The sequence below is a fragment of the Lethenteron reissneri genome, chromosome 22, assembly GCF_015708825.2.
Source record: "Lethenteron reissneri isolate LAM-NWPU_2019-01 chromosome 22, ASM1570882v1, whole genome shotgun sequence".
NCBI lineage: Eukaryota > Metazoa > Chordata > Hyperoartia > Petromyzontiformes > Petromyzontidae > Lethenteron > Lethenteron reissneri.
The window spans coordinates 11,393,153-11,406,136 of NC_083800.1; positions in this window are offsets into that span (position 1 = coordinate 11,393,153).

Consider the following 12,984-nt stretch of genomic DNA (forward strand, 5'->3'; position numbering starts at 1 on the left):
GATGTGGAATGCCCCTAAACAGTGCAAACTATCGGTGTCACTTCTTATTACCTCCTTTACTTGCAGCAGTAGGTCGCGTTGGGCGTACACAGACTTTATTTTACATGTTGACATTCGGAGTTACTCGATGGAAAACTCATTTAGAGCTGATGTTCGTATTGTTTGTTGTCTTCCCCAGTCCTCCGATTAGCATGGTTGACTACGTACGGTGCGAAAGAAGCTCAACATACACAAATGCTAGAAATACTGTTGCCAGTAGAATGACTCATCACAACTTATACCAATAATGTTTTTAAATTACGTTTTAAGAGCGTTGTGGAAATTATTTCAAGCAACGGCCAATGCCTACTGTGGGCGATATGCACAGAGATTGCCACGACTCGTGCAGCTGATGCAGCCTCACCGTCCATAAGGCCCCTTGCAAGAGAATATCAAAAGGCCCTGAGCGTGGCCAAGTCCACACCGCATGGCTGAATGCAGTGGCTCTCAACCGCGGGTGCGCGGCGGACCTCTGAAGGTATGTAGCAGTGTCCCAGGGGGTACGTGAGGCGATGTTTAACACATTCCTGCGGAGGGAGCTGGTAGGAACGTTGGGTTGCTCGGTCAATGGCCAGGGTCAACGGCGGCATGGTGTATTCTGCAAATATGGCCGACTGTGAGGGCGGGCACAAGCCGGCGTGAGTAGGTTAAACGTTGAGTTTTATAAGGGCACCACGGGGTGACCAGCCCCTCCCCACCCAGCCCCACCCCTCCCCACCCAGCCTCACCCCTCCCACCCCCCACCCTCCCCACCCAGCCCCTCCCCACCCGCCCCTCCCAGCCCCTCCCCACCCTCCCCTCCCAGCCCCACCCTCCCCACCCAGCCCCTCCCCATCCTCCTCACCCAACCCCTCCCTCCCCACCCAGCCCCTCCCCACCCTCCCCTCCCAGCCCCTCCCCACCCTCCCCTCCCAGCCCCACCCTCCCCTCCCAGCCCCACCCTCCCCATCCAGCCCCTCCCCACCCAGCCCCTACCTCCCCACCCAGCCCCTCCCTGCACGACGGACGGACGAACACAATAATCCCCTGTGGGCTGGTGGAACCAGATGGTTCCTACCAGTAAAATGTGTGACACATCGTACACGAGAGTCATTCGTGAATAATCATGTATGAATCTGCCAATATAAAATAACTACGATACAATTTAAAATCCATAGCGCAACCTATAACGATGCAAAACACCTTCTTCTTGGTTCTTTCGGTAAAGTCACGTAGAAGGGAAGAATAAAATAATAAAATAAAACATAATAAAATAATTCTCACGACGTTTCGGCCACAACGCAAGCAGCCGTCCTCAGGTGAAACCAGGTCTGTCGAGGCGACAGCGTCTGAATGAAACAGCACACGTGCTTGGAGCATATATATATAAGCTGGGTTGGAAGGGGGGGGGAAGGGCGCCTTGACAAAAGAATTTGCATATCAAGAGGAATTTAGCATATTTATGGGAAATGCAGGTATGTGATTAGTACTACTTGTGAAATGCGTAGGAAATTGAACAAAACTCATTATATTTGCCTGTAGTACCTGGCCTTAACTACTAATCTTAACAGGAACATTAACAATATATTGAGGGTAAAGTTAGCACTTTAGATATCTTTACTGAACAGAAATAATACAAAACCACCAGTACTTGCCTCACCAGCCAGTAAATGATCATGAGCAAACAAGCTGCGAGAAACAGAAGGAAAACAGAGAGCGCCAATCTATTCCAGACTTCACCAAGTCACTGAAATTGAAGAACAATTGCGAATAAATGCAAGAATATGTATGAAATACATGCCTTGGGCACAAACATCCATTTTGTAAATTTGTTATTGTCTTAATTAACAGCAGAGGTGTTGGAATGTTTTATTTGTAACATCCGGGCAAATGGGTGTGATTGCGTTAGGTGCAAAAACAGGTTTACTGCGAGAATAATTAAACAGCTGCTCATTTGGAGAGGTTATCGTGTATTATTTTATTTCTGTTGGTGTAACAAATAAATTGGCACCATTGAAGTGTTGCCACCTTGGATGGGACCGATATCTGGTCTGGCCCAAGGACGACTTGCGCAAGCAGTGGCGTGAGCGAGCTATTGAAGGGCTGCCCCTTTGAACTGTTAGCGAGCACCTGAAGGCCGGCACGGCACACAAGGGGGTGGTGGGTGCACAGCACTACGCCCGGCCGCCTTTGTCTCCCTAGTGGCGATGTTTACACACTGCACCAGGTACTCAATTGAGGCTGAGTCGACCTAGGGGAGGCCCAAGACCGGGACCGGTTCAGATATAATCGTCACCGGTGTTGGCCGTGAGAGGGAATCGAACTCGGGTCGCCGGGTTTTTAGCACAGCACGCTAACCGCTGCTACACTCCACTCCCCATAAAGACACAGATCCCCCGTATAGCCTGAACAGACTGTTGGGGCAAGTGCTGTTAGCGAGCACCTATGAAGGTCGGCACGGCACCTTTTACTCTCACACACACCGTTGCTAAGACACGCGTCCCACATTGTAGCCGTGCCCATGAGTTTATCAGCAAATGATGTCACGGCTCATGCCTTGCTGTCCTATCATTTACAGAGCAAATTCAGAAGAAACTGTAATACAACAGAACCCTGTTACCCCCCCACCAACCCCGCCAGTTTTTAAATATTTATGAAAAAAAAAACAGTTTCCAAGTGCTCTCCCATTCCCAAAGGTGTGCAAATTGACTGCGGTATGGTCACAGAACTCGGCCACTTTGTATCATTGGCGCTGGGCCACATTTGTATCATTGGCGCTGGGCCACGTTTGTATCACTGGCGCTGGGCCACGTTTGTATCACTGGCGCTGGGCCACATTTGTATCACTGGCGCTGGGCCACATTTGTATCATTGGCGCTGGGCCACGTTTGTATCATTGGCGCTGGGCCACGTTTGTATCATTGGTGCTGGGCCACGTTTGTATCACTGGCGCTGGGCCACGTTTGTATCATTGGCGCTGGGCCACGTTTGTATCATTGGCGCTGGGCCACGTTTGTATCATTGGTGCTGGGCCACATTTGTATCATTGGCGCTGGGCCACGTTTGTATCACTGGCGCTGGGCCACGTTTGTATCATTGGTGCTGGGCCACATTTGTATCACTGGCGCTGGGCCACTTTTGTATCACTGGCGCTGGGCCACTTTTGTATCACTGGCGCTGGGCCACGTTTGTATCATTGGCGCTGGGCCACATTTGTATCACTGGCGCTGGGCCACTTTTGTATCACTGGCGCTGGGCCACGTTTGTATCATTGGCGCTGGGCCACATTTGTATCATTGGCGCTGGGCCACTTTTGTATCACTGGCGCTGGGCCACGTTTGTATCATTGGCGCTGGGCCACATTTGTATCACTGGCGCTGGGCCACTTTTGTATCACTGGCGCTGGGCCACATTTGTATCATTGGCGCTGGGCCACATTTGTATCATTGGCGCTGGGCCACTTTTGTATCACTGGCGCTGGGCCACGTTTGTATCATTGGCGCTGGGCCACGTTTGTATCATTGGCGCTGGGCCACATTTGTATCACTGGCGCTGGGCCACATTTGTATCACTGGCGCTGGGCCACGTTTGTATCATTGGCGCTGGGCCACGTTTGTATCATTGGCGCTGGGCCACATTTGTATCATTGGCGCTGGGCCACATTTGTATCACTGGCGCTGGGCCACTTTTGTATCACTGGCGTTGGGCCACATTTGTATCATTGGCGCTGGGCCACATTTGTATCACTGGCGCTGGGCCACGTTTGTATCACTGGCACTGAGCCACATTTGTATCACTGGCGCTGGGCCACGTTTGTATCACTGGCGCTGGGCCACGTTTGTATCACTGGCACTGAGCCACATTTGTATCATTGGCGCTGGGCCACGTTTGTATCATTGGCGCTGGGCCACGTTTGTATCATTGGTGCTGGGCCACATTTGTATCATTGGCGCTGGGCCACGTTTGTATCACTGGCGCTGGGCCACGTTTGTATCATTGGTGCTGGGCCACATTTGTATCACTGGCGCTGGGCCACGTTTGTATCACTGGCGCTGGGCCACTTTTGTATCACTGGCGCTGGGCCACGTTTGTATCATTGGCGCTGGGCCACATTTGTATCTCTGGCGCTGGGCCACTTTTGTATCACTGGCGCTGGGCCACGTTTGTATCATTGGCGCTGGGCCACATTTGTATCATTGGCGCTGGGCCACTTTTGTATCACTGGCGCTGGGCCACGTTTGTATCATTGGCGCTGGGCCACATTTGTATCACTGGCGCTGGGCCACTTTTGTATCACTGGCGCTGGGCCACATTTGTATCATTGGCGGTGGGCCACATTTGTATCATTGGCGCTGGGCCACTTTTGTATCACTGGCGCTGGGCCACGTTTGTATCATTGGCGCTGGGCCACGTTTGTATCATTGGCGCGGGGCCACATTTGTATCATTGGCGCTGGGCCACATTTGTATCACTGGCGCTGGGCCACTTTTGTATCACTGGCGCTGGGCCACATTTGTATCATTGGCGCTGGGCCACATTTGTATCACTGGCGCTGGGCCACGTTTGTATCACTGGCACTGAGCCACATTTGTATCACTGGCGCTGGGCCACGTTTGTATCACTGGCGCTGGGCCACGTTTGTATCACTGGCACTGAGCCACATTTGTATCACTGGCGCTGGGCCACGTTTGTATCACTGGCACTGAGCCACATTTGTATCACTGGCGCTGGGCCACGTTTGTATCACTGGCGCTGGGCCACGTTTGTATAACTGGCGCTGGGCCACGTTTGTATCACTGGCGCTGCGACATTTCAATCGTTGGTGCTGGGTCAGAGCAAGTCGTCCACGGTTTGCAAGGAAACACGCAAATCGTTCACAAAGCCCTCTCTCTGATTTCTTCTCCGTTTAATGGGCGACGAATTCGACTTAGTCGAGTTCAATTTCGATTTAAAGCTTTCGTGACTGCAATGATTCATCTTCTTGGTTCTTTCGGTAAAGTCACGTAGAAGGGAAGTAATAAAATAATAAAAATAAAACGTAATAAAATAATTCTCACGACGTTTCGGCCACAACGCAAGCAGCCGTCCTCAGGTGAAGACCAGGTCTGTCGGGGAGACAGCGTCTCTAGCAGTGGGCGCGCTAAAACCCACGGCGCCAGCAATGCAAGAGCTTACAGCCGGGGCGCGTAGCGCAGCCACAGCTGGGATTGCGAGGCGACGAGACCACTCTGCAGATGACGACGACGATGATGGTGACAAGAAACCCAAGCACTCTGTGTGCCTATGTGTGTTCTCTCTCTATGTATCTCTGTGATATCTGTCTGCTTATATGTCTGTCTATAGTTTTCTGGTTAGATTTTTGTTGATATTTATTTTATACCTGATGATAATTGCTTGTGTTGCAATCGAAACGTCGTATGCTATTATTTAATTTATTATTTTATCTTTATACGTGACTTTACCGAAAGAACCAAAGAATATTATTATGATGTTGGTGGCTTCTCCTTTGGCAAGTCAGCAGAATTAACGAGAGCAATACAAAAGATGCACGCGTGCTCCCTCAATGCATTCCATTAATCATATATTTTATATTTATTTCACTTTAAGTTACAAAACATCACCCCTTCTCTAGGACCCATGTTCTGCGTGGCTAAACAAAACAAAGCGAGAAGGAAAATACCACTCCAGCGAGCACTGAAGCAACAACAAAGGAGAGTTTGAAAAAAACAAATCGAACTTAACCATCCCTACATTTTACGTGAGGTTAATCATCACTTAACCATGCTAATGAAAGCAGTACCCAGGCACAGGCAGTGTGTAAATATCAGAATATATAATGCACCCAAAAAATTCGCATGCTCTTTGGATATTGAGTAGTGATATATTTATTGTTGAGTGTGTGCATTCCTGATGAGCCACTGACTCAGGGGGGGGGGGGGGGGGGGACGGGATCGCTTATGGCACGCCGTATTCGACTCTGCGTGCGAGTGATATTGTAAATCCGTGAGGCAGGAAGCTTGAGCTGGCCAGCAAGAGAGTGTTTAAGTGAACATTCCTGCCAAGTCACAAACGCAAACAAATCGCCCCCTCCAAGTTAGTAGGAGTCTTTGCCAGAAATGCTGTGTCACTCTAAATATACTAACAATGCCTCCGTTATTTAACTCGCACGCCATTTCAGAGGTGGGGAAACAACACGGTATGTTTATGCTACTTGAAAAGCATAAACACCATGACAAAAGTGATCGCTAATGTACTGGGGGATAACAAAAAAACACTCGATGTTTTTTTAGGCCAAGGTTGAACAATATCATCGTGAGCACAGACTCGCTCCACAGCACTGCAGATACTGTGATGGAATACGTCTGGGACATATGCACAGGAATTGAAATAAGTATAACCCGTAAAAACAAAGTTTTTCACTCTAAATCCTTTATATGCGTGGCGGCTAGAGTCCTCTCGTCCTCTGGCTTGAGATGGCTGCCACCTATGGGTCAGATGATTGTCTGCAGTATTAAACAATTGGTAATTAAATATTTAATTTGTTTTCCCTAAACAGTGTAAAATTTTGGAAAAAAATTTTTACGAACATTAATTGTCTCGCACAACGAGTCTGTGTGCAAAATTTCAGCTCGATTGGATCACGGGAAGTGGGTTAAAAAACGACCGAAAGGTTTGCACGGTCGTAAGCAAGCAAGCACGCAAGCAAGCAAGCGAATTTAATATAAAGGATTTAAAAAGCAAGACTTCTGACATTGCTCCTGGAGTGTAACTACCACTAACGGATATTAATGACTTTTGCATTGCAATGAAGATGATTAGTCGCCATTATTATAATAATTGTTGTTGTTACAATAATACTCATGACTGAATGGTCAGAGTCACGGTTGATTTGTGGTAGCACAATCGAGTTCTAGGGCCAGTTTACACCCTTGGGAATAAGATGCACACACACATATAAAGGCAGTCGCCATCCGCTGATCTGTCTGTGCACATTAAATTGAGGAAGGACCAGCAGTAAGGAAACGCCAGGCTATTGCAACAGGATCAGTGGCTCGATCTTTGCGCGATCCACCAATCCCACCCTCTGTACTACAGACGAGTGGCAATCAACAAGTCACTGTTCGTTATGGATAAAAAAAACAATCAGACTCGACAACCACACTGCCTTAAAACTATCTATATATCATCATCGGTGACATTTCAAGCAATGGCCCTTCGTCGTAACATTGATGAGCTATGAAGCATTGACTAGTTATGAAAACGAGCCAGTTGGCACGAAACGTCTCAGATTATATTATTTTTCTTTTAAGGCCACATTGTTGTTGACGACCCTGTCGAGTTGGTTTTGTTGTTGTTAATTGTGTTTGTGCACCACTGCCAACGCACAATCACCAAATACACCGTTATTTTAGGATTTCAATTTACATAAAAGGCAATAACATTACGTATGTGTATTATGTTTTTTTCACGTGTCTGGCAGTGCACGTTTAATTACAGCTCAACATTTGCTCAGCTGGCGGCGGTGACGAAAGATCGGGTGGGATGAATCCCTTCCACGGACGCATGCCCATTCATCGACGAATCCGGTGCCAAAGCGTCGAAATTACGAGCGCCAGACACGGACTCGTTCAGACAAAAGCACACGAAGAAGAATAAGAGAAAGATATAATATCGTGCTCGCGTACACATGGTTATGACAACAATTTGTTTTAGCCGCAAAGCTTTGTACATTAGCTGGGATATCTTGAGTTTCTGAGATCGACATCATTTACAACTCAAACCATCGTTTCAAAAATACGCCTAAGATGTCATTGCGGTTTTCCACACAAAGTTTTGGGAAGGACCTAATTTTAAAGTGTAGTTATTTTTAATCACCTTTCAGATTGACTGAACATTTATATACGTCAGAATTTTAGCCCCAGTGGTGTAGGCTTCACCTTCTATTCTAAAAACTAAAGATGGATTACTACAAAGACTTCAACGGTATTGCTGTCACAAACTCCAATGTTTAAAACAACATCTACATCTGTTAAATGGTGAATATTATTCGCCGCTGTACGTGAATCATGAGGTGACAAGTTGGTTGTGAAACGTTACGTTGACAACACATTATGTCTGATAGCAATAACAGCAAATGTGCTATCCATCAATCAAAGGCTTACAAATGCTAGTCACTTAGATGTTCCGAACAAAGTTTTGTTCACTTTCTTTCAAACAAAGTTTTAAATTCCCAATTTGTTTTTGTTATATATACTAGCCAGCATTCATCTGTGTATACTGGACATGCAACACCTATCATCGCTACCAAGGCCACAGCCATGGAGTCAACATTGGGGGGGGGGGACCAAATCTTCCAGGGTGTTTGGGGGTCCCAACCCAGAAAAATATCTACATTTGAAAACTAATTTCCTGCCTAAAATATAAAAAAATTCACTAAAACATGGGATGGACTTTTTATTTATTTTTTACAATAATGTCTAATATTGTATTGTATTTAATTGCTCTGTTTTTACTTTTTTACCATTTCTTGTTTCATTGTATGTAATGACAGAGATTATGGATAAATAAACTACAAACATAACCACAATCATATAAACAGAAATCTATGCATTGATTTATATGAAGACAAATCCAGATATTGTGGCCAAGGTTTAGCAAATTGTTCTTTTTATTTACATAGCATAGCAATTATTATTTTTATAGCAATATATTGGGGGGGGGGGGGGGACATTTTGAGCATATTGGAATATATATTATAATTACGCCCTTGATCGCTACCCCCTACATAACAGAAATTGGAAGCTCAGTAAAAAATAAAATATGCACAGAGAGCGCAATTACCTGTCCCTGAACTCCACCTGCGTTCTCGACAGACCCACACACATCACAATCGAGAGCCCTCGACATTCCCGCCTGGATGCAACTGCACAAAGTTCCATAATGAACGCGAGACCCGTCGTCCATAAACCCAAGTCCGGATTGTAAATACAAAAATTCAGCTCTCATAGACAACAACAGGGGGGCCTTCGCGAGGACTCGACTACGGCTTTATGCAATTCGTGAGAATTTACAAAGCCGCCCCCCCCCCCCCCGATTCAATGTCGGATGAATGCCTCTGCGATTTTGGACGATTTTGGACGATTTTGGACGATTTTGGACGATTTTGGACAATTTTTGACCGCCCCCCCCCTAGTCACATGGCGACACACACACCTCCAAGCAGATCGGACACACAGAATCCGCAATCAACTCAGTAGATGATGGCAGCTGGCCTCTTGGTGTGCGGCACATCGATTTACGCGCGTGCACAAAGACAAAGACCCCCACCCCCCAACAGCCTGTTGGGGCAAGTGCAGTTAGCGAGCACCTATGCAGGCTGGCACAACGAACGAGGGGGTGGGTGGCCAACACCACGCCCGGCCGCCTTTGTCTCCCCAGCGGCGATGTTTACACACCACACCGGCTGTTCATTTGAGGCCAAGTCGACCTAGGGGCAGCCCAGGACCGGTTCAGATAATCGTCACCGGCGTTGGCCGTGAGCGGGAATCGAACTGGGGCCGCTTCCCCCACACACCATGAAACTGACCTCAGCAATCAGCTGTTGAGGGATGACACCCGTTTCTCGCGTGAGCTCAGTGCAGCCGTGGTGTTCCTAATGCACTTTTCATACAAAACAAGCACCTTGGGGGAGGGGGGTGGAACCATCATAATGAAATGTTGATGGCGTGCGCCAGCTCGTGTCTACAGCACTCATCCAACACTTATGGCCCCATCATGTTGACTCTACTCACAATCCAGATGTTTTCACGCGGTGAATATTGCCGATGTCGATCGCGTCATTCCATCTGCTGGACCACGCGCCTCTTCACACAATCCATCAACACCCTCCAATCAGTGCCGGATGATCCTAGCGGCAAAAGTAGCTACATATGCTACGGGCCCCGAACTTTCAAGGGCCCAGTGCTAAATGCTTTCAAGCTATCAATTCCGGTTCAGTGATTCCACACTTGCTCTGTTACTATAGTACTATACTGCCTTCAACTTTTATGAACGACTGGGTGTTTAAGGTTAGCGATTTCTCGTATTATCTGGCTGTACAGCAAATGAAAAAATACAATTACTTTACTATGCAAGTAAAAATTGTTTTGATATTCATGTGTTTTAATATTTATGTGTTTTTCTTTTATTTAGGGCCCCTTTATAACATAATGCTACAGGCCCCGCACTAGCTTAATCCGGCACTGCCTCCAACCCCCCAAGGTGTGGTCTCGGTGTCACCACCACCATCTCTGGAAGTCCTTCCCAAGGGCACCGACCGCTTGGTTGATGCTGCTCACTTGAATTCTGGGTTGAGAATCATCGTCCGTTATTCCACGTCCGTGTGGCATCTTGCAGGAGGGCTGTGCGTGTGTGGGGGGGGGGTATGAAACGCGTTTCCGTGAGACGACCGAAGTGAACGTGGTGGTGGTGGTGTTTGCGTGCAAAGAAATATCCACGACGCAAATCCTTCTTTATCCTCGGCACTTCAAAAAAACAAAAAACAAAAAGCTTTGGTAAATATTCACAACCGGCACGGGGGCAAAGGAGAGATGTTGTTTGTTTGGTAAATTCACCAGAATCAGAAGTTTATTTCAAAAGTAAATCCCATTAAGCTAAGAAACGTTTTTTCCCCCCCCCAAGGGCGACTCGACTGGCAGACAATTTTCATCGTCGATAGATTGGCAAAGACTTTGCGGCTCTGGACACGTAACTTGACGGGAGTCACTGATGATCAACATATCAAAGGTGTCACGCACTTGTACAGACATTTCGAAGACACACACACACACATACTGTGGTCTTTCAGCTTCGTATTAAATTGCCACTTGATTTCTCTTTTGGGATGGGATGGGCGGGGGGTCTTACGGACACGTGACAGTGCCGGGCAACGTGCTGACACTTCGCATTCACATCCACTGGGGGTGTTTGCTTGCAAATCAGCATCGCGAGCGTTGAGCTGTCCACCAAAAGCCCAGCTCGTGCACTGTAGGTGCCAATTTAAGTGAAGCAATGAAAAAATATCAGAGATGGCAAAAAGATGCGCACTACAAAACAATTACAAAAACATACTTTTTTTTTAAAGGACGGAATCCAAACCGTACTTTTATCTTCGGCCTGTGGTATACATGTGTTCCATTGCCACGGCTCATACAAATGAATGATGATTGGTGAATAACCTGCCTGCAAGTTCATTAATTACAAATCATTATCCCGCCCCCCAAGAAACGCATCTACTCGCTTCCTCCGACTCGCAAATTAATTCCAAAGCAACTGTCAATTAAATTAAATTGCATATCAATTTGTAAACACATCAGCTCAAAAACTCACCCAGGTCTGGAAGAGCGCTGGCGGACAGAGTGGGACGATGCAGACGTCCAGAATAAACAAATCGAGACCCGAAACATGGCACCTCCTGGCTTTGACATTCCTCGAAGACACCGGTAGTGTAACCATCAATCGCACCATAACGCCAGCAGGCCGATGAGCACGCCTGCTTCGCGAACGTCCAATTAAAGACCCCCAAGCCATGCAAGCCACACTATGGACCACGCCGTAAACCGCTGTGGCCGGCGTTCCTTCAATGTAGCAGAAAAAAAACAAATCTACGCGAACTCTCTCCTGAAGCCTTCTTGTCGTGGCCGGCAGACCTCGACAATGCCATTTAGCTCCTAAATATATTGCCATACGCAAGAACAGATTTTCAACATATCAATAAAGCCTTGGAGAGTGTTAAGATTTTTTTTTTAAATAACGTGCACCAATTTTCAACCTTTGAACAGAACCAAAAGTACGCATTGGTGTTGAACGAGCATCCACAATGGGCAGTAACAGCTTGGTCCATAGTATAACAGTAGGGATGCCAAGAGCTCCTGCCAGTGCAGACATCGTTGGTCAACCATCTCCCTGCTCAAGCGCGAGTGGGGGGCCCTGTGGCCCCATCTTGTTCATGGCACCGACTCAGCGGCTGTGGGGAAAAAAAAATCCACATTCCTATGATGGGGGACAAGCACTGGCGACTTCCCGCTGCGACGCTTATTTTACCGAGTCCTCCCTGGGTGGGGGACGATGATGACCCAAGCTGCTTCTCGACTGGAATGTGAACTCGTGATATTCAGATTGGAATCCTGCGCTTGGGCCACAATGGCTCTCCCAGCTGCAACATACGAGAGACATCGCCGGCAGGACGTGTTGCCTGCCCTGTGTGGGGTTAGTAGTAGGTTTTTACCCTTTCAACTGGTACAAAAAACTGACACCTTTATACAAGGCATCATGTTTGCAATAACCACAACACAAGCAGTCAAAATGCAAACAAAAAGAAACAACTCTGATGATGATAATGATTTGCACTGTCCTTGCAGTTGATTGGTCCACACCCGAGACAGCTTTTCTTAGAGCCTAGTCTCCATTGGTGTTGGACTAGATGACGCCAAAAGGCGTATTGCATGTACAAATGCATATCATTATCATCATCAGAGTTGTTTCTTTTTGTTTGCATTTTGACTGCTTGTGTTGTGGTTATTGCAAACATGATGCCTTGTATAAAGGTGTCAGTTTTTTTGTACCAGTTGAAAGGGTAAAAACCTATTATTATATTTTGCCACTGGTAAAGGAGGTCTCATAGTGTCTGTGTAGGGTTGTCCAAAAGTCAGGACAAATAGGGGGGGGTTACTTTAACTTTTAACTGCCTTCGAACCTTTTTAAATAGTTGATTTCAAGTTAATATTTTATCTTTGATCATCATTATTACCGTCTATGTTTCATCTTGCCTTTCAGATGACATTTAAACAACATGAATACAAATTTTACTTAAAGATGAAGGCGTTCAATTATTTTGTACGAATGCTGAAGGCAGCTGAGATCTTAAAAAAAGGTCCAAAATTAATTACAAAAGAGAATTCATGCATGCATTAATGTTCATAGAAGTCA